At 38.0% G+C, this 26,966-nt stretch overlaps 1 protein-coding gene across 4 annotated transcripts in view; it reads right to left on the bottom strand.

The window, feature by feature from the left end:
- The window catches only part of SUN3 (Sad1 and UNC84 domain containing 3), a 149,536-nt gene that overhangs the window by 62,080 nt on the left and 60,490 nt on the right, over positions 1-26,966 (bottom strand). The window lies entirely within an intron of this gene.

Raw genomic sequence — 26,966 nt, 5'->3', positions numbered from 1 at the left:
TAATCATACTTTCATTGCCTTATGAGGTATATTTTTAAATCACATGTAAAATAAGCAGACAAGCATGATAGAGCAACCAGAGGCCGCTCTGCTCGTGATTGCCTGGCGATTGCCTGGGGACTGTGGCAATTGCATGGCCCACTCTTAAAGCGAGCTGCCGGCAAGGAGAACTTTTTCCACACTTCTTTTTCCAGTGGCCCAAGGCCACCTTAGTCAGCCCTAGAGCAGCTGCCAGCCGATCTGGGGGCATGTGTCATCTGCAGGCCAAATTTAGAGTCAGATGGAAAGAATGCTCTTTGTCTCCAAACACATTTTCACCTTTGCGCACTGGGATTATACAGTTCAGCCCCCCCCCCCCAACCAGTTTGTTTTAGAATCCACAAAGAACTACAATGCAGACATTCTGCAACTTTGTCATTTGAATGGCTGTAAATAATTTCTCTACATTTCAATCACTTGCATGTAATTTTAAAAATAAATTAAACAGTTCAGACACAAATTTCCCAAATTATTGGGGTTTATACACACACACACACACACACACGTATAACATGGCAGAATCAAGGGGGGGAGTCCTGTTTTTCAATTAATCGTGCTGCAGCAAATCAAGAGTGATGAGCCCTAGATTGGACAAATTTACATTTCTTCCATTGTAGAGGCCTTGAAATTCTCATTGGAGCCAGAAAATAGAAGAGATGTACATTATACACTTAACCCTGAATACACTGAAATTCTCACTGGGATACAACTCACACAGTGCAAGGTAGGTCTTTTTGTTTGTTTGTTTGTTTTTAAATCTTAGCACATGAGATTTAAGGTTACTGTACTCAACATCTCTGCAAGGAATTGGGATACTAAGAATTTACCCTGAATGTCTATTTTTATATAAAAAGAAGGAAACATCCATGAGTGGGATTAACTTCTGTTGCAACTCAGTCATACATAGGAAAAAAGGAACTATATTTACAAAACCTTAGCTCCCCCTCCAATCCTCCCCATAAACAAGCAGAACAGCATGATTAGAAAGATTAAACAGTAAGAAAGGGGGAAATGTCAGATGTCTCAAGCCAGTATGTCTCAAGTGAGATGTTGAGAAATAAAATATTGGATACACCACTGATGTAGGTAGGGCAGTAGCCTAAAATGGACATTTAGGGAGGATGGTTGTGTTATAACAACCTCCACGCAAATGATGTTGAAGAGATATACCCAATTTATAAAGCCTGGTAAATGTAGAAGGCATTACAAGAGCAGTCCTCTGAAAATCACCTCTTGTGGAGTATTAATGGCTACTCTAAACAAATTCAAGTCTCCAGGATCGGATAAACTTCACTGAAGAGTATTAAAAGAAGTGGCAGAAGTAATCCCAGAACCACTGTCAATATTGTTTGAGAATTCCTGGATAACAGGAGAAGCTTCAGCAGACTGGAGGAGAGCACATGTTCCAAAAGGGGGAAAAGAGAAAAAAGAACTGAAATAATTACCATCCAGTCAGGAATATCAGGAAACTTTCTGATATCATCATGAAACAGACAGTCTGTAAGTACTAAGAAAAGAATGCCATAATCACTAAAAGCTAAATTTGTCTGGGTGGGCAAAAAATAAAGTGGAAATTACTTAAGGGTGAAGCAGATGGGTGGCTTGGAGCTTCTTCTGGCTGGCTCTCGATTGTCCTGGGACTGCAGCAATCAGAGACTGTGAGGTTTAGTACGAAAGATAAGCAAATTAAGCAATGTCAGGTAGGCAATACATTTTGGGGAAAATATATATATGAAACAATGGGAAGATATTTGGAGCAAGGGAATAAAATGTACTTGCTCATATAACATCAAAGGGTTTTTTAATAAAGTGATGTACAACTGGTATATAACCCCAAACAAATTGGCTAAAAATACAAAAATGTGTCAAATCTGTGTCGGAAATATAGAGAGCATGTATGAGATTTTTTAAATTTATAGTGGAAATGTAAGAGAGTATAGAAGTTATGGTTTAAAATTAACAAGAAAACAGAAAAAAATATTATGATTTAAGAATTATATAGGAATTATATCTACTAAATATGATACATTTAGAAAATAATATGGAACAGAAATATAGAAATTTGACTAGCTATTTTGTCATGGCAGCAAGATTGGTTCTAGTGAGAAAGTGGAAGGAAATCCTAACATGTATGGATTGGCTAGAAAAATGACTAATCTGATGAAAAGAAAACAATTGGAAACATTTTTAGATAACTGAAATCATTTCACTTCCAGTTGGGAATGGTGCCCTGCTGAGATGTCCTAGAAGGAGCTCTGGACAGGACATTTCGTTAATTGTGGTGGTCAGATTCAGAGAGAGATTTCAAAGATCTGAAAATATCTCCTAGCTATAGAAGATTCAGAGAGGGCCCAATGGAGGTTTGTTCCTGTTTTCCTAAGGGTAAAACACTGGGTAATAAGCCATAATGGATTAACCATCCATTATGAAGCCAAGCCCTCCCTCCAGTCCATCTACCTTGGTCCAGGCCTTGGAGGTAGAGAGGAACTGCTGGACCTCTTACCCTTTCCCTCCACAACTCCCTTCTCCTTCTGTGTCATGTCTTTTTAGATTGTAAGCCCGAGGGCAGGGAACCGTCTAACTAAAAAGATTGCATGTACAGTGCTGTGTAAATTTACAGCATTTCATAAATAAAGGTTAATAATAATAATAATAAGGTTGATGATCCAAGGGCAACAGAGGGAACTGGAGGGCAAGCCACAGCCTCGTTATACCAATGTGAGAGATTTGTACAGGGGCGTCACCAATCTTATTTACTGTAACCTGGGGGGGGGGGGGGGACAACATACACTAGACCTCTTTTTGGAAGAATCCTAATAGGAGCAACAGGAGGAATAAGGCCAGAACTACTGCAAAGAAGTGGGAGCGAAGGAGAAGAAAAAGGAGAAGGAGGAAAAGAAAAGAAAGAAGAAGAAGAAGAAATGAAAGAAGAAAAGGGAGAGGAAAAAGAAGGAGAATCAGAAGGAGAAGAAAGACAGTTTAAACACAAAATACAAATACACAAAATGAAGTTCCTATCATGGAATGTAAAAGAGATGAATACACCCTATAAAAGGAAAAAATATTTCATACACTAGAAAAAGAAAAATTAGATATATGTTGTATTCAAGAAACTTGTATAAGGAAAAAAGAAATAAAATATTTTCAAAAATCCAAAGATGGGACAAATATTCGTATCAGCAGGAGACAAAAAAATGGCATCACAATATTTGTCAAAAACCAAATTGATGCAAAAGAGATATTTAATGATAAGGATGGAAGGTATATAGGAAATTATTATGAATGCAAAAGAGATACTGGTAATAGGAATATACGGTCCATTGGGGGGGAAAGCAACTTTTTATAAGAAATTGACACAGAAGATAAAAAGATTTGAAATATGAAAATCACATATTTTTGCGAGACTGGAATGGGGTACTAGAACCAACCGTAGATAGAAGATCAGCTTAAAAAGTGCATGAAAAACAAGGAAGACTCCCATAAACATTATGTGATATGTTAGACACATTTGTATTGCTGGATCCATGGAGGGGAAAAATGAGAATGTAAAAGATTATACTTTTTTTCGATACCCCACAATTCAGCATCTAGAATAGATATGTTTTTCTACTCAATAGAGTTATTCAGAGAGGTCAAAGAGGTCATAATAAAAATTAATAAAAATTCAGATCATAATCAAATAATGTTGGAAATTTTCCAACCCAGAAGTGAATATAGATGGAAATTAGATGATTATTTGCTGAAAGACAAAGATGTAAAGAAACAAATAAAAGAACAGCTGAAATACTATTTCCAGGAAAACATGAAACTAAAATTAAAACAGTATGGGATACATAGGCAGTCATTCAAGGTCTCTTAATGAAGAAAAATGCAGGGAAAAAGAAAAAATATAAAAAAGAAATCCAAGAAATCTCTGAAAGAATTCAAGAAAAAGAACTAGAAAAGATTAAACAACCACAAAATAAAAAGATTGAAAAAGAAATAAGACTTCTGAAGAAAGAATTAGACTGCAAAATGACAAGAGAAATAAGTAAAAAATAAAATATGCAACACAAAAACAATTCGAACACAGAAACAAAGCAGGGAAAATTTTAGCATACAGAGTTAAAAAAATTAAGGAAAAAAGATTAATTATGAAAATAAAAGAAAACCAGATAAGACATACAGATCAAAAGAAAATAAGAGAAGTGTTTCAAAAATATTACAAGAAGCTTTTCGAAGAGCAACAAAGAGGAAAACAATATAAAGAAAATCTAGAAAAATACTTAAATAATGTGATTAAAATTAAAATGAAGGAAGAAGTCAAAGAATTAATAAATCAAATGATTACAAAGCAAGAAATTAAGGACGTGATTAAAAAAAAGCCAAAAGTGGGAAGGCTCCAGGCCCAGATGGATATTCAATGATATATTATAAGACTTTCGGAGAAGAACTAATTGGACCGCTGCAAATAGTGTTCAATGATATAATACATGGAGGCATTCCCAGTTCCTGGAAAGAAGCTAACATAGTCTTAATTTCAAAAGAAGATAAGGATCTCAGTCTCCTGCAAAATTCCAGGCCAATACAGATATTCACAAACATTATTCATAAGCATTATAACAGACAGATTGAAGAAAGTTTTACAAGAATAGATTAAAGATGACCAATGTGGATTCCTACCAAAGGGACAAGCAAAGCAGAATATAAGAATTTTAGTAGATATTATTATTATTATTATTATTATTATTATTATTATTATATCTACTAAAATTCTTATATTCTGCTTTGCTTTACACAGCGCTGTACATACAATCTTTTTAATTGGACGGTTTTTAATTGGTTTTTAATTGGACGGTAATATAATTGAATATTATGGGAAAAAATCCCGGTAAAAAATTGGCAATCATGTTTCTAGATGCCGAAAAGACATTTGATAATCTAAATCAACAATACATGATTAAATTAATGCAAAAATTAGATTTGGGAGATAATATAGTAAATTGAATAAAATAAATTTATAAGGAACAAACAGCAAGAATTATTATAAATGGAAACAGAACAGAAGAATTCAAAATTACTAAAGGAACAAGATAAGGATGCCCCTTATCTCCTTTGCTTTTTATAATATGTTTGGAGATTTTATGTAACAAAATTAGGGAGAATATTTGCATTAAAGGAACCAAGATAAAAGGGAAATAAATCCAAATTAGAGCATACACGGATGATATTCCTCTAATAATAGAAGACTCCTTGGAAAATGCATCCAAAATACTAAAAATAATAAAAGAATTCAGAGACTACGCTAGATATAAGATTAACAAAACAAAATCGGCAATGATAACTCATAACATGCCCCCCAAAAATCAAGAACTATTACAAAAGAATACAGAAATTCAAATCCAAAAAAGAGTGAAATATTTAGGAATACATATCACAAATAAAAATGGAGATTTATTTGACAATAATTATAAAGCAAAATGGCAAGAAATTAAGAAAAATTTAGAAAAATAGTCAAAATTGCATTTATCTTTATTAGGCAAAATGTTGATTGTTAAAATGTGTATACTCCCTAAAGTAATGTTTTTATTTCAAAACCAATAAACCTCAATGACTATATTTAATCAGTGAAAAAAAGATTTAACGAAATGTATTTGAGCAAGCAGGAAGGCCAGAATTAAATGGAGCTCACTGACGGATGCGAAAGAAAGAGGTGGACTGGCCATGCTGGTTTTGAGTACCACGCTTGATGTTTAGAATGGACACTGGACTGGATTTATTTGGAAACCCTTGGGAGGTGGGATTGTAAACTGGAAATTGGAAGTGTAACTGTAGATGCATGCTGGGACTTGTAGTCAACTAAAAAGAAATAGAGACTCGGAAAAGAACCAAAAAAAAAGGAAAAGATATGGGGATTTTGAAGCGGTGTGGTGGGAAGATGTAAGAGAGAACTGCCTTTGCATGCTGGAACTGGTAATTCAAAAAGCAAGTATTAGATAACAAGAAGACGGTGACAAGAGAAAAAAAAAAGCCTTTAAATGCAAGAGAGGTTAGACCGAATGAACGTGAGTTATCTGATACAACAGATAACAGAAAGACTTTAAATTAAGTAATTGTGGACTTGTGTAGTAATTGTAAAGATATTTCTTCTTCGTGGTCTCTGCGAATGACACATATGGGTTATATCTGTGCCTGTGCAGAAATGGAATCACTGGGCAAAACTTAGTTTGCAACTTTTTGGCGGTAGCTCCGCCCACTCTTATAAAGCCCCTGGAGTTCCAGCTCTTTCGCCAGTTCCTTTTGTCTTCTGCACTAGCAGCACGAGGGAACTTCGCTTGTGGAATCACTCGTAGTTTCAATTTTGATTAACAGCTTATCTTGACCTAATGGCTTGTTTTTTACCACTCTTTTAGAAAATCACTTTGATATTGTTCACTGATTGCTTAACTTAGGACTATTTGACATTATACTCTGTTTTGTGATTTTGATATGTCGACTCTGATCACGATGGCTTCTTTCAAAAGATGCAGCAAGTGCGAGGCTAAAATCCCCACTTCTGTGTGTGTTGTGCTTCGGAGAAGCCTATAATCCCAAGACTTTGCAAGTCTATGACAACCCAGGCATTGAAGAATTGTGACTTGAAACGCAAGGCGGCTCTCTGGGCCTTGAGACTGGCCACTTCCGCTGCCCTAGCAGTTTGAGTTTCAGTGAGTCTTCCCTCTCTCTCTGGTAAAGAGAAATCTAAAGGAGTGGACAAACCCAAGGAGAAGTCATCCGAGGCCCCTAAGCACCCCAGGTCAGACAAGGATCAGAGTGATGAGTCCAAGAAGGCCTCGAAGAATAAGCACTCTGAAGACAAGTCCTCTCATACCAGAAAGGACAAGTTCTCTGAACGCACAACCTCGAAATGGGCTCTTTCCACCTCACCTACTACCAAATTGAGCCACAAAGGGCCCTCGGTTTTGGCCCTGGCTCCATCTGCTGCTTTGGATGTGGCCCAGAGGCGTCGGTCCCGACCCCAACTGTCTCTGCTGCTGAGATCGTAGTGCCAGTTTATACCTTCCAGATTTTCCGTCTTGACACCGGCTCTCAGTCAGAGGGAGAGGTTCGAGACACACATCCTCTGACATTGACTTTGCATCTACCTGCCCAAGTGGTAGATGTTAGCCCACAGGCTCGTGTTTATCCACTCCAACAGGATCGGGGCAGTCTCGGAACCGAGGCTGATGAGGCAGCCAATGTTGATATCAAGTCCTCATTCTATGATGACCTTCTGCACCAGTACCCGGACTTAGTGGTCGACCATGACCCTGAGAGGTATCTTCTACCAGTTCATCCCGACGATTTTCGCCAGACTCTCCAACCCCAGAGACTTGTACCCACACCTACTAAGATAGTGACTGAGGCTCAGGTCATCAGTGCCTCCACTCTGATACGACCACCGATGACCACCTCATCATGAATCCTTGCCGGGAACTCCGTAGGACTCTCGTGGTTCGGGGTCAGTCTCAGAGGGAATCATGCTCTCAGAGCCCTGCTTCGGATGTTGAGAGATCCCATCACCTCAACATCTGCTGGAACTGGATCCCGCTTCCCCAACTGATGACATCACTGTCTGCATCGTCTGGATAGCGAACGCTCTTGAGATTGAGGTCTCCCGTACAGATGATGGTGGACCCAATCGAACACAGGATCTATGGTATGGTACTGGCGCCTCCTTCCATTGGCTACCTCCCCTCGCTGGAGAAGATTGCTAAGGGCTCTTGGTTCACACCAGCTACGATTACTTCCACCTTGAGGAAGATCGAGAGCCTGTACCGAATTGCTCCATCACGTCCGAGCTGGCTTTTTGAACATCTGAAACTGAACTCACCAGTTGTGGAAGGTTCACAGCTTTCTTACACCCCCAGAATTTCTTCTTCTCCTTCCAACAAGGATAGTAAGAAGATCGAAGGGTTGGTGAAGAAGCCTCTGCAGTGCTCAACCTTAAGGTGGCCAATTACACAGCTTGCAAGGGGGCCTACGTTTAACACCTCATGGAGTGCATGGAGCCCCTCCTGGATGAGATGTTGAATGACAAGAAAAAACTGGCTATGGCCCTTCAGGCCGAAGCCCATTCCATAGACAGCCAACAAATTATCTCAGCGTGCCATTCTACAGACTGTGCCTCCAAGATCTTATCAGGTTCAGTGGCCCTTCGGAGGCACGCTTGGCTGCACTGTTCTGATCTAAACCCCCAAGCTCTGCCATCAAGAACATGCCCTTTGATGATTATGGACTCTAACAAGGAGACAGATGAGAAGCTTAACTTTCGGTACCAGATGAAGGTTGCTTCCAAGATATGTATCTTGGAAGACATGGAATGTCTTCTACATCATTTCAGTCTCCTTGGCGTCAGTATGGAGCTCAACGCCCATGGTATCCACCATATCAGCAGAGGTCTTACCAACCACAGGAGCACTGGTACCAGCAGGGCCAACCTAGACAGCGCCGACCATACAATCCTCCTCTTCTTCATTTTGCAGGCATCAACCACCACAGCCATAGTACAGCCAGAGCTATATGAAAAAGAAGGCTCGACAAGGCAAGAAGAGGCTGTGAAATGGGGCTGTATACTTTGTATCTACCCCTTTCGGGATAGGCTGAGGCTGTACCTCAACATCTGGGCCTGAATCACCTTGACATTTGGGTTCCTGTTCACTGGAGCTTTCCTTTCCACCACACCCTCAGACATCCTACTCGACGAAGTGCGCACTATATTGCAAAAGGGTGCTATTGAGCCTGTAGACCCACTCAGGGCCGCTACTGTTTTTCTCCCGTTACTTTACTGTCACAAAGAAAGATTCTGGAATCAGGCCCATTCTGGACTTGCGGCAACTGGACACCTTTATTGTTTATCGCCATTTTCGCATGGTAACCCTTGCTTCTATTCTGCTACTCTTGCAGAAAGACCACTGGTTCATGACTCTCAATCTCGACGATGCCTACTTCCACACTGGGATCCAACAAAATAACAGAAAATTTCTCGCCTTTGCCATCAGGACCAAGATCTTCCAGTACAGGGTCCTCCCATTCGAACCCTCCACAAAGTGCATGGCTCCAATCGTGGCCTATCTCCACCAGCGTGGTATCACAGTCTTCTCCATCCCAAGAGAAGCTAATTCAAGATGTGCAGTTCGCTTTATCTCCCTTAGAGGCCCTTGGTCTGATGATCAACAGAGAAAAATCCAACCTGGCTCCTTCCAAACAAGTCAAGTTCATCAAGACAACTCTCAATTCTGAGACGACCATGGCCTGTCTACCCCCAGACAGGTTTCAAGTTCTCTCCCACGCCTTCTGCACAGACGTATCGAGGCATGGACTTTTCAAATAGCCCGGGATCACATGGCCTCAACAACCTATGTTACACCATGGACAAGGCTTAGTCTCAGACCACTGAAGTCCTGGTAACTCTCTGTCTTCGATCCCGTACACTATCCTCTATCCAAGTGGTTCACGGTTCCAAGACCCATGGCCAGATCATTGCTCTGGTGGTTCGAACCCAAAAAGGTCTGTGTCGGGAAGCCTTGTTTACCTCCACAGCCACAAATCACGTTAACTACAGATACATCACTTGAGGGATGGGGTGCTTACACTCTGGACTTCACTGTTAAGGACAAGCATTCCACTCTCACCCTCACCATGGATGCATCCCTTGAAGGTTGTTGAACCCTTTAAGGAACTTCTTCAGCAGGGGGGTCCTTGAAGGAAGGTCTACCTTCGAACTGAAAATGAGAACAGATTGCCAACAGATAGCACTTTTTATTTTTTATTATTATATTTGTTGGATTTTCGTAGAATACATAAAATAGTTAAATGTACATTTACGTTTCCATTTATATAAGATTAACAGAAAGGATAAAGAAAAAAACAACACCAGACTTCTATTTATACATCAAATTCCCATGTATATAAGTGTTCTCTCTTCTTGTTTTCCCTATCTTTCTCAATTTCTTTTCATAGTCTTGATTTGTTTTACCTGCAATATACATCGACAATTTGTCCATTATTAGTAACTCGTGTAGTTTTAATTTCCATTCCGCTATACTGGCTATTGTTTTGAACTTCCAATATATGACGTAAACCATTTGTGCTGCTGAAATCGAATATAGTATTACACTAGTCTGATTATAAATTAATTTACCTTGTATTACGACAACAATGTTTAGTAAAAATAGTTCTGGTAGTAAAGGGATATTTATTTCTAGATTTTCTTGCATTATTTTGTGTATATTTTTCCAATATTTTTGGATTTCTTCACATTGCCACCATACGTGGTACATAGTTCCGATTTTTTCTTTGCATTTCCAGCACTTGGCATTGGATTGTTTTTTTCATTTTGATAATCTTGAGGGAGTTAAGTACCACCTAAGCAGAATTTTTAGGTAGTTTTCTTTCAGTGTATTACACTTCATATATTTCTGGTTATTTTTCCAAGAATTCTCCCTATGTTCTGCATCCATTTTATCATAGTCTCCTTAATAGTTTTTTCTTTTGTTTCTATATCCAAAAGTATTTTTTACTTTTTTTTATAAATCCTTTTACACCTCCTAATAGAATTTTGTCAAACTCCCTTCTATCTGTCTCTATTCCTTCCTTTTTCATAACTTTATTAAACTCTTCCTTTAGTTGGAGGTAATGTAACCAATTAATCGGTATCCCTTCCTGTTCCAATTGTTCTCTGGTCTTTATTTTAATATCATGTTTTATTGTCATTGTACAATCTTCATATTTAATCCACTGATGATTTTTCTCCAATTCATTTTTATGGAAAGCCTCTTGTAGAGAGGCCCAATTCGGTATTTTTACATTAAAAAAAATTCCTGTATATACTTTAAATAATGCTTTCCTGGTGAAGTGTGTATTTATATCTTTATCTTTTAGCGGATCATGACATAAATATGCGTGCCATCCTGATTTCATGTTAATACTTTCTAGATCTAACATTTTAGGATTGTCTATTAAACTCTCTTACCCATAAAAGTGTGGATGCCTTATAGTACAGTTCTAAGTTAGGGAGACCAAGCCCTTCTTTTTCTTTTCTGTCTTGCATGACTGCTTTTTTTATTCTGGCTTTTTCCCCCTTCCAGATAAAGTTTGTTATGTCCTTATTCCAAGTCTTAAATGGTGGTTTATTTATTAATACAGGCAGTGTTTGAAATAAAAACATTTTTGGAAGTACGCACATTTGGATAGTTGCCGCTCTACCCAGAAGTGACAGTTGTTTGTTATTCCAATTGTTTAGATCTTCCTTAATCTTTTCCCAGGTACTTTCATAGTTATTTTTATACAAATCTGCATTTTTGTTAGTGATTATAATTCCTAGGTATTTAGTTTTTGCAACTATCTGGAAATCTGTTCTTCCCTTGAGTGTCCTGATTTCTTTTAGAGTTAGGTTTTTAGTTATTATTCCGCTTTTATTTTTATTTAAATTTACACCTGCGATTTCGCCAAATTCCTCTAATATTTCTTCTAATTTTTTAATGCTTGCTGATGGATTTTCTAAGAAAATTACTACGTCATCTGCGTAGGCGCGGAGATGATATTCATGATTTTATACTTTAGGAGCTTTGATCTCTTTTTCAAGTTGGATTTTTTAAATCAGAGTTTCCTTAGCCATTATAAAAAGGAGTGGGGAGAGTTGGCATCCTTGCCATATTCCTTTTGTAACTGAGCAGTTATTAATTCTTTGGCCATTTACTATTATTTGGGTTTTTTGAGATTTGTAAATATTTTTTATACCATTTAAGAATCTTCCTCTAAATCCACATTCTTCTAATAGGGTCATCAAGAATTCCCAGTTTATGATGTCAAATGCTTTCTCTAGGTCCAGGAACACTGTGCCTAACTTACGTTATTTATGGTTAGCGTAATATTCCCATATATTTAAAAGAGTTATAATATTATTTTTAACTGTCTTCCTGGGGGAAAGACGACTTGTTCTTCAGATATCCATTTCCCTAAAAAAAGTTTTAAGCCTATCTGTGAGTATAGATGCATATATTTTATAGTCCAGATTAAGCAATGTAATTGGGCGGTAGTTTGTGATGTCTTCAGGGTTCTTACCTTCCTTTGGTATTAATACTGTTAAGGATTGTTCCCAAGTTTTGGGTATTTTACCATTGTCAATTTGTTTAATGGTGCTGTATAACCAAATCGATAGCTCTTCTCTAAAAGTTTTATAATATTTGGCTGAGAAACCATCGGGGCCTTATCTTCCTTCAGTTTTGCTATGGCTATTTCTACCTCTGCTAGAGTTATTGGGGCGTTAAGTGTTTCTAATTGTGATTGTTCTATTTTTGTTAATTGGCATCCTTTTATAAATTCTATGCTTTTTTTCTTTTGATCCGGCATCCCTTTATTTGCTGTAAATAATTTTTGATAAAATTGTTCTGTTATTTTTATTAAATCTTTCTATGCTGTGTATTCTTTCCCTTATCTTTTAATCTTATTATAGGGTTTTTTCCCTTTTCCCTTTTTTAATTTATTGGCAAGCCATTTCCCTACCTTGTTGGCATTCTCGAAATGATAATACTTTAGATGTTTTGCCTGTTCATCACTTCTCGGGATATCTGGTGATTTAACTGGTTTCTGATTATTTTTATCTCCTGGTATAACTTTTCATCTTTAGGTTTGTCTATATATTCTTGTTCTTTATTTTTAAGTTTCTCTATTAATTCTTTTTCTTTTTCTTTCTTTTCTCTTCTGTATCTAATTTGTTGTTGTATCATGTGACCCCTAATAGACACTTTGGATGCATCCCAGATCACATCCATTGATGTTTCTTTATTATTATTTTGTTCGAAATATATGGATTACAAATAATCCTGTACCTTCCATATATACTCTTTTTTCACTTCATTGATTACTAATGATATAGGGCTATGATCTGAGAGCGTTCTGGGCATTATTTCTGTTTGGATAATCTCTTTGCACAATAGTCTAGAAACAAATGCTATGTCAATTCTTGACCATGATTTAAATCGTCCTGAATAAAATGAGAAGTCTTTTTCTTCCTTATGTTTTACTCTCCAAATGTCTATCAAATCTTGATCTTTAATTAAATTAAATGCTGAATTTGGTAGTTTTCCCTGTTTCTTTTTACTAGTTGGGTGTTTAAGTCTATCTTCATCAGGGTTTGGTAACCCATTCCAATCTCCTATTACCAATTTTTTTTTTCATATATCTGTTATTTTATTTTGTGTTGGAAATCATTAAAAAACTTAGGTCTTTTTTCTTGTGGGGCATATATATTAACTATTAATTTTTTCTCTGTTTGCATTTCTATTTCTGTTGCCAGATATAATCCATTGCTGTCTTTAAATATTTATTTTGACTTAATGTTATTTTTAATATAGGTCGCTACCCCTTTCTTTTTGGATTGTTCAGCAGAAGCTGCATAAAGGGTGCCAAGTTTTTTTATTTTCTAATACTCTTAGGTCTTTATTTTTACTGTGTGTTTCTTGTTAACAAATTATATTCGAGTTTTGTTTACTCAAAAAATGATAAATTTTATTTCTCTTAAATGTTGAGTTTAATCCATTCACATTCCATGAGATTACTTTTATAGATATTTTTTTCTTTTTTTTTTCCTTTTCCTTCTTTTTTTCTTCTTTCCTTTTTATCTTATTCTTTGTTTTATTATCTCTTACTAGCTTTCTTTCCTTTTCTTCTCTTTATTATTTGGGGTTGGTAATTCCTTGCTTCATCTATGCCTGTTATCAGACTTTCAGTCTCTTGACCTTCTGGTTTTTTTGCTCTAGTCGTCATACATTCTTGTTTGGTGTGTTCTTTCTGAGATTCCGTGAAGTTAGTATTTTTTTTTCTTCTTCATCTGATATTTCTCCTTCTTCAATCACTTTGGAGGATGAAGATTGTTGTAATGTTTCTCCCACAGCTTTCTTTCTCAAGTTAAAAATTTCAAGTAGGTCAGATTCTGATTTTCTTCTTATTCTTTTTTGCTTTTGCTGTGTATCATTTTTCAGATTTTTTTTAGGGTTTTCTTCCTCCTGTGATTCTTTTTCCTGGTCTGTATGATTTTTTTAGAAAGATCACTGCTTTTTCTGTGGTATCGATCACAAATTTTTTCCTATCTATTGTAAAGATAACTCCTTCTAATTTACCCCATTTATACTTAATCTTATTTTGTCTAAGTAACTGTGTCAGTTTTGAATAATCCTTTTCTTTAAGAGGGACATCTTTGAATATCTGAATTTCTTGTTGCTGATCTTCCATGAAAATTTTTTTTTGTAATTTACATCAAGCATTAAGTCACGGACTCTGCCTCTAACAAAATGTACAATACTATCCCTTGGCAGTTTTTTATTGGTAGCAACCCATGAATTTTGACTGTATAACTTTTGTCTATTTCTAAGTAATTGTTCTGGTGCCCAGTCTATGAAGTATACTAATGCAGGAATTAGACATGTGTTTAGATTTTCATTATATTGTTACTGTAGTACAACGAATTTTCAATATTTTGTCTTTTAATCTCATTGTATTTCTTCCAAATAATCGATTTTTTCCAGTTTTGCCATCTTCTCTTCTATTTCAGATATTTTTGTATGTTTTTTGTATTTCCTGAGTCATCTTTGTTATGCTTTCTTTAAATTTGTGTAATTGTGTTTTTATTTCTTCTTTCCATTCTTTAATGTCTTGCCTTATTTCTGCTCAGATTTTCTCTAAGGCATTGATGTGGAGCTGACTTTCTGAAATGGACCACTTGTCCCTGTCAGTGAAGCCCAGGGTGTGTGCGCCCCAGCTTTCGAGGGAAGTGTCCGTGGTTAGAGTTATCTCTGGTTGAGGAGACAGAAATGGTATCCTGATACAGACGTTGTCGGGTTCAAGCCACTATTGTAATGATCTTTGTACAGGCCTCGGGACCGTGAGCCACTTGGAAAGAAGATCGCAAACAGGATCAAAGATGGAGAGGTACCAAGACTGAAATAGCCTGAGACGAAGCCTTGCAAATGGAGTTACGTACATAGTCGAGGCCATGTGTCCCAGAGCTACTTGGACAGCTCGTGCCTCAATTTGTCTGTGTGAGAGGCATCCGTGGACAGCCTGGGTGAGAGCCGGGAACCTGTCTGGAGGTAGGCAGGCCATGGTCGCCCTGGAGTCGAGTGTGGCTCCAGTATATCTGACCTGTTTAGATGGGGTGAGATTGGATTTCTCCTCATTGATCATCAGTCACAGCGACTGTAGGAAAGACAGAGCAAGCCGAACATCCTGATTGAGTTGCTTCCGGGATGGAGCAGTAAGGAGCCAGTTGTCCAAGTATGGAAAGACCAAAATTCCTTGGGAAGCCTTCAGCTTTGCTGACTTTAGGTGTGTCAGGGGAGCTGTACCTTTGAAAGCAGGCTCCTGATAGCCCTCAGAAGACTTCAGCCTCCATGGAAAGCCTTCGGTTTTGCTGAATTGGGGCATGTTGGGGGAGCTGTGCCTTCAAAAGTAGGCTCCTAACAGCCCTTGGAAGACCTCAGCCTCCCTGGGAAGCCTTCAGCCCAGCTGACTTTGGGTGTGTCGGGGGAGCTGTGCCTTCAATTTACTAATTGAACTGTGATGCTAGATTAATAACATCGTGTGAGGTCTGGAAGATTCTCTGAGTAAGGAACAAGCATATGTGGTCGGGCCCGATTTGGGAGCGAGGATTGAAGTTGTGCAGGGGAACAGAAGGTATGGCAGTAACAGAGTGCAGGTTTATTACAAAGAAAGGTGAGATTGATGTTTGAAAGTGATCAGTTCACTCTGTTCCCCAAAATGTTTTGGAGAGCTTACCAATCATATCACAAAACCTTACCTTGCTTCTCTGCAATGCCAGGTCAGTTAAAAATAAGATTCACATCATCTATGACCTTCTCTTAGAAGAAGAGGCCGACCTGGCTTGCTTTACTGAGACCTGGCTGGCAGAGGATAGCTCTGTCACTGGGGCACAGGACCTCCCAGCCAGGTACTCTGTTATCGAGTAGGTAAGGGGAAGTGGGTGAGGAGGCAGAGTGACTCTGGTTCACAAAAACAACTTTACCTAGACCAGGATACCTGTCCAGAAAACGGTCCACTTCGAGTGTATGTACCTAAGCCTGAAGACCAAAGATAGTTTAGGAATTCTGTTAGTATACCTCCCACCCTGTTGTCTAACAGACTTCTTAACCGAGCTGACACAACTGATCTCAGAGTTGTCGTTGAGGTCACCCAGATTTTTAATTCTGGGCAACTTCAACATCCCACTCAAGACCAGTTTGTCAAACTTATCAGGTGCAGCTCGGGAGTTCATGGAATTCATGACAAACATGGGCCTATCCCCCTTGGTCAAAGGGCCTACTCATTGTGCAGGTCATACACTCGATGCTGTCTTCAGTATGGAACAGGAATATCTGTGGGTGGAGGTAATAAAAACCTCCACATTGTCATGGATGGATAATTTCCTGATCAAGACTAACCTTAGAGCCACTGTCTACCCTGTCAGGGGTGGAGGACCCATTAGAATGGTCCACCTTCAAAGGCTAATGGAACCAATTGGATTCCAGAAAGCCTTAGAGGGTTCTTTGGTTGGTAATGCTGGTGATCCTGTCAGAGCTTTGGTTAATACCTGGAACATCGATCTTACCAAGGCTATCGATACGATCGCTCCCAAGCGTCCTTTCCAGCCTGCTTCGAACCGCCAACCATGGTATACAGAAGAACTTAGGAAGATGAAGCCTGTTGGACAACAACTAGAGTGCCCCTGGTGAGATACTTGACTCTTATCTGACAGAACACGTCTAAGGAAATTTCTTCCTTCCTATAGAGGCAATATGGGCAGTGCAGAAATCTTTCTCCTCTGCACATATATTGTGTCTGCAGAGTCTCATCCAGCAGAGCTGTTTAGGGTGGTAAGGAAACTGACACAGGTTTCACCTGTGCAGAACCCATTACTTAACCCGACAATGACCTGCTGCGTTTTGTTTAACAACTACTTTGCAGATAAAATCTCTCAGATAAGAGATGACTTGGACGTCAGAGTTATAGCAGAATGAACTGATGAGGTGCCCAGCAACTCCGCTGATGTGGTTATACTGGATCAATTTGAATCTGTAGGTACTGATGATGTGGACAAGCTCCTTGGTAGAGTGAGGAAAACAACTTGCCCTCTAGACCCTTGCCCTTCGTGGCTGGCCGGCCAGGGGGGGTGATGCCTTGAGGATGTTCCTTAGGAAAGGCCATGTTCCATGTTGTTTGAAGGAAGCGGCAGTTAGGCCACTCCTAAAGAAACCTTCCCTTGACCTCCTATGAAGAACTACAGGCCAGTCTCTTTACTACCGTTTTTGAGCAAAGTGATCGAGAGGGCGGTTGCTCTTCAACTCCAAGCTGTCTTGGAGGAAACTGGTTATCTTCATCCATTTCAAACTGGCTTTAGGACGAGATTTGAGGATAAGACTGCCATGGTCATCAGCTTCGTCTGAGCACTGACAGGGATAGTGTGACCCTGTCAGTACTTCTGGACCTCTCAGCGGTGTTTGACACTATAGATCATGACATGACAGTTTCCGGGCCCAGTACAAGGTGTTGGTGATTACCTATAAAGCCTTAAATGGCTTGGGTACAACCTATCTTCAGGACCACCTCCTTCCATATAATCCACCCCACACACTGAGATCCTCTATCGCTGCCAGATTGTGGAACGGCCTGCCAGACGAGATCCGTCATATTACCCTAAATAGCTTTTTAAAAGTTATAAAGATGGATCTCTTCCAGCAGGCCTTTCGTGAATAGTTCCTCAGCCACTAAAAGGAAAATCTAACTGTTGAACTCCAACCTCACTACAATCACGATTTATTGTTTTTTATATTATTTTTAAGTATGTTTTAATTCTTATATTGTTTAATTGTATTTTAATGGGAGGATTGAGGGATTTGGATTATATGTTTTTGAATCTTTTAAAGCTGCCCAGATTGCATCTTGTAGAGGGGCAGGATATAAATTATTATTATTAATAATATTAATATTGATGGAGGTAGGCCACGACAGGGGCCATGCACTTGGTAAAAACTCTCAGTGATGTGGATTGTCCAAACAGAAGGACCCTGTATGGCTACATCCTGGTCCCGATGGCAAAGGAGAGCAATCTTCGATGATCCTGCCAGATTCCGATCTGGAAGTAGGCATCTTTGAGATCGAGCTACAAAGCAATGTTCCTTCTGTAAAAGTGTCAAAATAGAGGCAAGTGTTACCATACAAAATTGACAATAAACGATACAAGTATTTAGTTGTCATGTCCATAATAGGCCTAAGGCCAGAGTCCCTCTTAGGAACTGTGAAATAACAGTAAAAGAAACAGGAATGGCTTGAGCAGGATTTACAGGCTCAATAGTGCCCTTCTATAACAACGTGCACACTTCATTGAGTAGGTTGTCTGAGAGCTTGTGCTGGAAAGAACAGCTTTGATGTTCAAAAAGCCAACTCAGGCCCGAAGGAGTAATTCTGTATAAATCTTCAATTTTGCGTGTTGTGGAGGCAATGGTGGCTGGTGTCAACCAAGATCTTTGCGCTATCTTTAATGAGGGAAGATAGGAGTGGACAATGGAACTGGGACAGTCCCGTGAATTCTGCACTCATTGAGGTCAAGCGCAGCCTCATCTGTACAGGAGACTTTTAGCTCCAGTGTGTTGGCCATGCATTTCATGTGGTCGGTGAAGGAGGTGACATCATTCGTTGGGGATGCAGGGTCAAGATCGGCCAAACCTCTCCACATTCGAGGCCGGGCTCTGGGTCCTGGAGCATGATCTCTGGAGAGAATGTACCGAACACAGAGAGTCCTCTGGGGTCCTGGGCCAAGGCCTATGAGCCAATAACTTTCCATGAGGAGGTGGTGGTGGAGGAGGTGTTGGGGTGGATGCTCTGATCACCTGAGGTTCAGTAATAATCTTCAGTTGGACAGGAGGGAGCTTCTTTCTAAGGCCCTCAAGGTCCACAGGTAAGAAAAATCGGAATCTAAAGTGGACGATCTGTTCCACTTCAAGATCTCAGCCCGGGTAGGCTTGGAAGTCTCGGTATGGACTGATACCATTGGTACTAAGGCACCTGGGTCAACATCCAAGGTTGCAGATGGAACAGGAACAAGAAGACTTCTTATGGCTCGATTTTGGTGCCAGTGAGAGAGAATGAGCCTGTTTTGAGGCTGACTGATCAGAGGACTTACCTTTCTTGTGGTGAGAGGATTTATCCTCTGTGTGCTTCCATTTCAAAGATCTCTTGTTGCCATCATGGTCTGTATTGGACCTGGAAGCTTTCTCCTTCGGGGATTTGTCCTTGGTCTTGGAGGACACATCTCTTGCCTTGTCAGATGACTTAGGATTGGTTTTTTTCTTACTAGAATGCAGTTTTCGAGAGCCCTCCAAAGCCAGGGCAGAAGCCGGTCTCAGTGCCTGCTCCCTTTTAACTTCAGGTCTCTATTCTTCAAGGCCTGCACAGTCATGGATTAACAATGGGAGCAATTCTTAGGATTGTGGGATTCCCCTAGGCACAGCAAACAAGAATCATGACAATCTGACGTGGAGATTTTAGCCCCACTTTTGTTGCACTTTTTAAAAGAAGCTGTCTTCTTCATGGTTGATGAAAAATCGTAGTCAGACAGGCCTAGTGGTCGGGCAATGAGCAATGACGTCTGGGGGGGGTATCTGGGGAGTGGTCAAATGAGTTGAGTCAAGCCAAACAATTCCAACAGAGAGTGGTTAACAAGCCAAATGGTCAGAAAAATCCAAAATATCTGGTCAATAGAACTACAGCGATTTTGAGCAAAGTTCCTTCTAGCTGCTTAGTGCTACATACGAAGGGTACTGGAGAAAGAGCGGGAACACCAGGGACTTTATAGGGATGGGCAGAGCTACCACCAAAAAGTTGTAAACAGAGTTTTGCCCAGTGATTCTAGAAGTCACTGAGCTGAACAGCGCAACCACAGATTAACCCATTTGAAGACGTAGAATAAATGCAGATATGTATTATGAATGTGTGATCTCTTAAAATTGTTAACTTGAAATGTACAAGGAATGAATACCCTCCCAAAAAAAAATCTTCCATTACTTACAGAAATTAAAATATGTTGTTCTGTGCTTCCAAGAAATGGGAATAAAACAAAAAGATGCTAGATGTCAGAATCCACCTTCAGTCAGGCACTTAGGGTGCATTCTGCCATGAAGTATAGATAGATGGATGGATGGATGGATGGATGGATGGATGGATAGATAGATAGATAGATGATAGAAAAACAGACAGATAGATAGGTAGATGGATAGATGGATGGATCGATCGATCGATCGATCGATATAGATAGATAGATAGATAGATAGATAGACAGTAACTTTGAGAAAAGGGGGGATGTCGCCATGAGGACTAAGCCGGATGGTCACGTAGTGCATGGCAGTTAGGCATTTTATGAGGGGTTGTTGGGAATCTGAAACCAAAGATGCATACAGCTTAGATCTCTACTTGGCAGAAGAGCCAGGAACCAAATGGCCAAACCTCCCCCTCCTTCCCCCCTTCCGACCAAAGGGAGAAATTCTACATCAAAGGCTGAAACACAGGGAACTAACTCAAAGGGAGGGGTTTGGGGAATTGTAAGGTTCTGTTTCTATTTGGAACTCCTCAGTTTCAACAAAGACGTGGCAGGAATACTTCCGCTCAAGTCCTTTCAATAAACTTTCTTATCTACATGAAGTTTGTTGTGGATTTTTGGTCAGAGTAATCCCAAGTCTCACAGCTAGATATTTAATATGTGTGAGATTTCAGCCTCTAAATTTTAAAAAAGAGGGTTAGTATTATATGTTAATTTGAAATATTAAATGATGAAGAAGGACACTTTATTGTAGTTCAAATGAATTATAATGGACAGAAGACAGCATTAGTAGGATCATATTGACCATTGGATAATAAAGGAAAATTTTATTTAAAAAATTATGGCTGAAATCAATAGAATCTAAATCAATAATTATGATGGGTGACTGGAACGATGTTATCAACCCAAAAATAGACATATTATTGGGGGAGTGGGGGGTGGAATTAGAGAAACTCAAGGGAAATTACCTAAATAATTTTTTAAATTAATAGATTTGATGGTACTAAAAGATTCACGGAAAGCCAAATATAATGATACTAAAGATTACACCCTTTTCTCAAATAGGCACAAATCCTGGTCCATACTAGATATGTTTATGATTTCATCAACATGATGTACAAAGATTGATAAAATTAACATACTTCTCAAAATAATGTTGGATCATAACGCTGTATCATTATTTGTAATAAAGAGCAACAAAATATATAATTGGAGACGAATGACTTAATGCTAAAAGATGAAAAAAATACAGAAATTAGAGAAAATATATTTAAAAATTCCAACTAAAAAATAAAGAAGTTTCCACTCAAATAATCTGGGATGCCTCAAAAGCAGTAATATGAGGCTTATTTATACAAAAAGCAGTGGAAATATAGAAGGGGGGAACAGAAACATTTGACAAATTAAGTAAAGAATTAAAAGAAAGAAAAGAGTATTAAAAAGAAAGCCAAAAAATATGAAAGTGGAACAAGAAATTAAATTTATACAAAAAACAAACTTCTATTCTTACAGTAGAAGAAATAGGGGAAAATGAAATAAAAATTCTTTGAAATGGCAAATAAACCAGGAAAATTACTGTCTTATAAATTCAAAAAGGGAAAGGGGAAAAAGGACTATCACAAAAATTAAAGCAGGAGAAAAATTATTGGTGAATCAAAAACAAATAAAACAAGTATTTTTAAAAATATTATAGTGAATTGTTTAAGAATCCAGAGACTGAAAAATGATAAAATAATAAAATATCAAGAAAAACAAAATATTAATAAATTAACAAAGGAACAAAGAAAGGATCTAGTAACACTGGAAGAAGTGTCAGAAGCTATCAGAAAAAACAAATCTGGGAAATCACCAGGACCAGATGGCTTTGTCAATGAGTATTATAAAATCTTTGAAAAACAATTACTACCTCCACTACAAAAGCAGTGAACGAGATATTAAACAGGAATATACCTCAAACATGGATTCAGGCAAATATAACATTAATTCCAAAAGAAAATAAAGGTTTGACAGATCCTAAAAATTATAGACTAATTTCATTACTCAATTCAGAATATAAATTATTGGCAGCTATACTGGCAGAAAGGTTGAAAAAAATTCTAACTGGATACATGATGATCAAAGTGGCTTTGATTAAAGATATTAGAAACACTAAATTTAATAGAATTCCATAAAAAACATAGATAAAAATTGGCCTTGATTTTTACTGTTGTGGAGAAGGTTTTTGACAAGATTAACTAGGAATTCATGTTTGAGGTATTTTAAAAAAAATGGAGATAGGGAGCAACTTTTTAAAATGGATTGAAATGAAATGATATGAAAAATTGAAGGTGGACAAAGAATTTAATAACCACTATATAAGAAAAACGCTATTACGCATCTGGTTAAAATATAAAACACAGTGGTGTAATAAAATACCAGATTTTATTGACAAATGAGGCATTATTCCAAAGAGAAAAATTACATGAACAAAGATGGTTTGCATACGCCAAAATCATCAAATTGCACCAAGATAAAAGAGAAATTAAAACACAAGAAGAATTATTACATGAAGGTTACAGTAGTAATTGGTTTACATACCAACAATTAAAAGAAAGATTCCAGATGGATATAAAACTAAGTGGAATAGATGCAGTAGATGTAGGATTTAAAAAAAATTATAGACTTCTGGGATGGCATGGCGGACGTGGAGATCATCGTCTGAGTCGCTCCGAATGATGTCCGCTCACTGCAGGGACTAACCCCGTTCCAGAGGCAATCAGAATGGGGGTTTGCTCCCCCTAGTAAAGGGGAAGACTGAAGGGCCCTCAGCCAGGATCGGGGACGACCCCAGCGCACCCCAAACCTATGAGTGAGAAGATCGAGGGAAACGCAGGGAGTCCAGTCTGGTCACAGAGTGACTTGCCATTCAGGCTGTAGTGTTGCCGCCACTTGCATGATAGAAAGAATGAACCAGAGAAGAAAATAATCGCAATAAATGTAACCAGTGAATTACTCCCTAAAAAGGATACAAATCTCTCTCTCCTGAATAATTATTGTGACAATAGTACAAACACAGACAACAGTGTAAAAAAGAGGAAAAAAAGAGGCCATCTAAGATCTATATAACTGAAGAACTTAAATTGAAATATATCGCACTATTTGTACTTTTGGATCATTGGACTGTTTGTTTTGGACTGCTTGTTTGGACTGCAGAAAATTAGCCATTAAATTTGAAGAAACGGATCCCTATTAAGGACAAAATTGGGATACAAATTGCCACATTTGGGGAGAAGACCAAAGAACAAGAGGATATTGGGGACTAAATTTGAATTTTGACTTAGATAGATTCTACCTTCTAAAATTTGGACTAGTATTTGTTATGGACTATTTCTGGGCTAATTGGACAAATAACCTAACTTCTGAAAAAACAGTTGGAATCCTATATAAATTAAATCCTATTATAAATTAAATTAAAGAAGAAAAAACAGACAATTTACCAGCAAAAATAACAACTCAATGGACTGTGAATATTTATAATCTATTTCCAAAGACTGTTGAAGAATTGGACATTTCAAATTCTGTTCAGGAGTTAGATTTAAGTAAATAACTATTGGGGATTGCTGTAAGAATCTTGCATTATTGACTTATTGGAAAATGTTTAACAAATAGGTGGGTTTGTGATACATTTGCATTTTCAAATAATTATTGAATATTTTAAAATTTTTGCTCAACTGTCTAACTGATTAATTGTTTGAAAACTATCAAGACATTGTTTAATTAATCAAAGTTACAGGGATAAAGTGACTAGAAGAAGGGGAAAGAGAAAAGGGAATGACCTTGGGAATGCTGACTAATACAAGATAAAAGAGCAGAATATACAAGGAGGTTATCTTGTTTAGTCTAGTTTACAAAACTAGAAGCAGCTGAAAAGTAGTAGAGTGGGATAACTTTTTGAGAGGCTTTTTTTTTACTTTGTTGATAGAATTTGGATTACTGGTATTCTCTGTCTCTATATTTGTTTCCTTTCTTGGTATTAGTATCCATCCTTCCCTCTATTTTTGTATGTTGTTGTTGTTATTATTATTATTATTATTATTATTATTAACTTTATTTATAAAGCGCCATAAATCTACAGGGCGCTGTACAAAACCAAGTAAAATCAAGAATATAAAAGCCTGCCTATGGCGTACAATCTAAAAGTTAAAGCAACAAATTAAAAACATCATATGTTAAAACAGCAATATCCACTACTGTGTCAAGCATTTGAACAACCAGGACACAATCACAGACTAGTTGATATAAGTGACCAGTGTTATTACATCATTAACATTTATACAGACTATTAGATTTAATTTAGATTCTGGATTAAGGAAATAATGAAGTGAGGAGAAAGTAAAGGGAAAAGAAGAAAGAAAGAGAGAGAGAGAATAAAAATTTTAAAAACCAGAAAAGAGGTGAAATAGTTCTAGGAAATCCAGGTATTCTTCTCTCTTTGTTTTTTTGAAATTTTGAAAATTTAATATTGAGTATCTTTGAAAAATTGGAAATAGGTGTAAATATATCTAATATTTCATATTTGATGAAATTCTAAACTGGTTGGGGAAAGATCTTATTGGTAGAAGTATATTGCCCACAAGAAAATAAAGCAAAATTCTATGAAGACCTAAACAAAAAATTGCTGGATTTTGATTATGACAATATCATGGTATTGGGAGACTTTAATGGAGTAATCAATCCTAAGCTAGATAGGAAATCAGTAAAGAAAATAAAAAAAAAACAAGGTAAATTGCTACAAACCTTTTTATTATTATTAATAATAATAATTTTATTTTTATACCGCTATTCCTTGGAGATCAGTTTAATGATAGATCAAAGATTTGTGGAGAGACTTATATGACAAAACAGAAGTATATACATTTTACTCAGATAGTCATAAGTCCCTAGCAAGGATAGATCTTTTTTTAGTAAGTAAATCATTATTAAAAGAGATTAAAAGTCTAGAAATTTTACTGAGATTGATCTCCAATCATAACCCTCAAGTCTTAAAACCTTCAAAGAACTCGAGAGAAAAAATTATTGGAAATTAAACGAAAAGTTACTAAAAGATCCAGAAAGAGTAGAAAAGACAAAAAAATTCTGATTACATTTTTTTAAAAGAAAATACAACCAAAGACTCTAGAATTGGAATAATTTGGGATGCTTTTAAAGCTGTAATAAGGGTTTTTTTTAATTCAACAGAATGCTATTTTCCAAAAGAAATAAAGACAAAAATTGAAGACATTGAATGATTTGATTAAAATAAAAGAAGAGGCATTGAAATTAAACCCGGGGGATAAAACAGTTTTGAAAGATATCAAAGTGATTAAAAAACAAGTATCTCTAGAATTAATTATAGAAATAGAACAGAAATTGAAAAAATTAAAACAATACAGTTTTGAATACTCAAATAAAATGGGAAAGTGGTTTGCATCTCAGAATTTGAAAGAAAACTGGTACAAATTATTTTTCAAATGGTATTTTACTAGTATCTCCGCATTATCATGGACGGATCATTTCCTGGTTAAGGTTGGTCTGGAGACTACTATTCCTCCCTCTAGGGGTGGAGGACCAATTAAAATGGTCCGCCCTCGAAGGCTGATGGAACCCATTAGGTTCCAAGAAGCCCTAGGGGGTTCTATGGTTGGCAGTGCCAGTGACTCTGTTGAAGTTCTGGTTAATTTATGGAATAACAACATCACCAGAGCTATAGACATGATCGCTCCCAAGCGTCCTTTCCAACCCAGTAAAAACCGTAACCCTTGGTACACTGAAGAGCTTAAACAAATGAAGCGGGCTGGACAACGACTAGAGAAGCGGTGGCTGAAATCTCAACTCATATCTGATAAGATACTTTCTTAGGTCCTATCAAATGGCGATAGATGCAGCCAAAAAATCTTTCTACTCTGCATCTATTGCGTCTGTGAAATCTCGTCCAGCTGAGTTCAGGGTGGTAAGGAGTTTAACACAACTGCCTCCCACCCAGAACCCTCTATTAGAGTCAACCATAGCTTACTGTAATGCTTTTAATGATTATTTCACAGATAAAATCTCTCGGATAAGAGCTGATTTAGATGCCAACTTTAAGTCAGAAGCAATGAGAGAGGCATCCAACGCCTCCGCCATTACTGTTAGACTGGATCAATTTGAGTCGGTAAGTACTGAGGACGTGGACAAGCTCCTTAGTAGTCTGAAAAAAACGACTTGCCCTCTTGACCCTTGCCCATCCTGGCTGGCTGTCCAGGGGGGTGATATAGTCAAGCTGATGCTGAAAAATATAATCAATGCATCCTTCAGGGAGGGTACCCTGCCTTCTTGTCTTAAGGAGGCAGTGGTCAGACCACTCTTAAAAAAGCCCTCCCTGGACCCTCTGGATAGAAATAACTATAGGCCAGTCTCGTTGTTGCCATTCTTGAGCAAGGTGATCGAGAGGGCGGTCGCCAATCAACTACAGGCAGTCTTGGATGAAGCTGATTATCTGGACCCATTTCAAACCGGATTCAGGGCAGGATACGGAGTTGAGACGGCCTTGGTCGCCTTAGTTGATGATCTCCGTCTAAGCATCGACAGGGGAAGTGTGACCCTGCTGGTGCTCTTAGACCTCTCAGCGGCCTTCGATACCATCGACCATGGTATCCTTCTAGAACGCCTGAGAGAGTTAGGTATCGGAGGCACTGTTCTATAGTGGTTCCGGTCCTACCTCTCAGGCAGATTCCAGATGGTGGTGCTAGGAGACAGTTGCTCTTCTAAAAGAGAGATAAAATTTGGTGTACCCCAGGGCACAATATTGTCTCCTATGCTGTTT

This window comes from Sceloporus occidentalis, unplaced genomic scaffold, assembly GCF_023333645.1.
Source record: "Sceloporus occidentalis isolate IW3139 unplaced genomic scaffold, rSceOcc1.0.p SCAF_7, whole genome shotgun sequence".
Lineage (NCBI taxonomy): Eukaryota > Metazoa > Chordata > Lepidosauria > Squamata > Phrynosomatidae > Sceloporus > Sceloporus occidentalis.
Note: the sequence above shows the minus strand (reverse complement) of the source record. Positions and strands in the feature narration are given on the sequence as shown.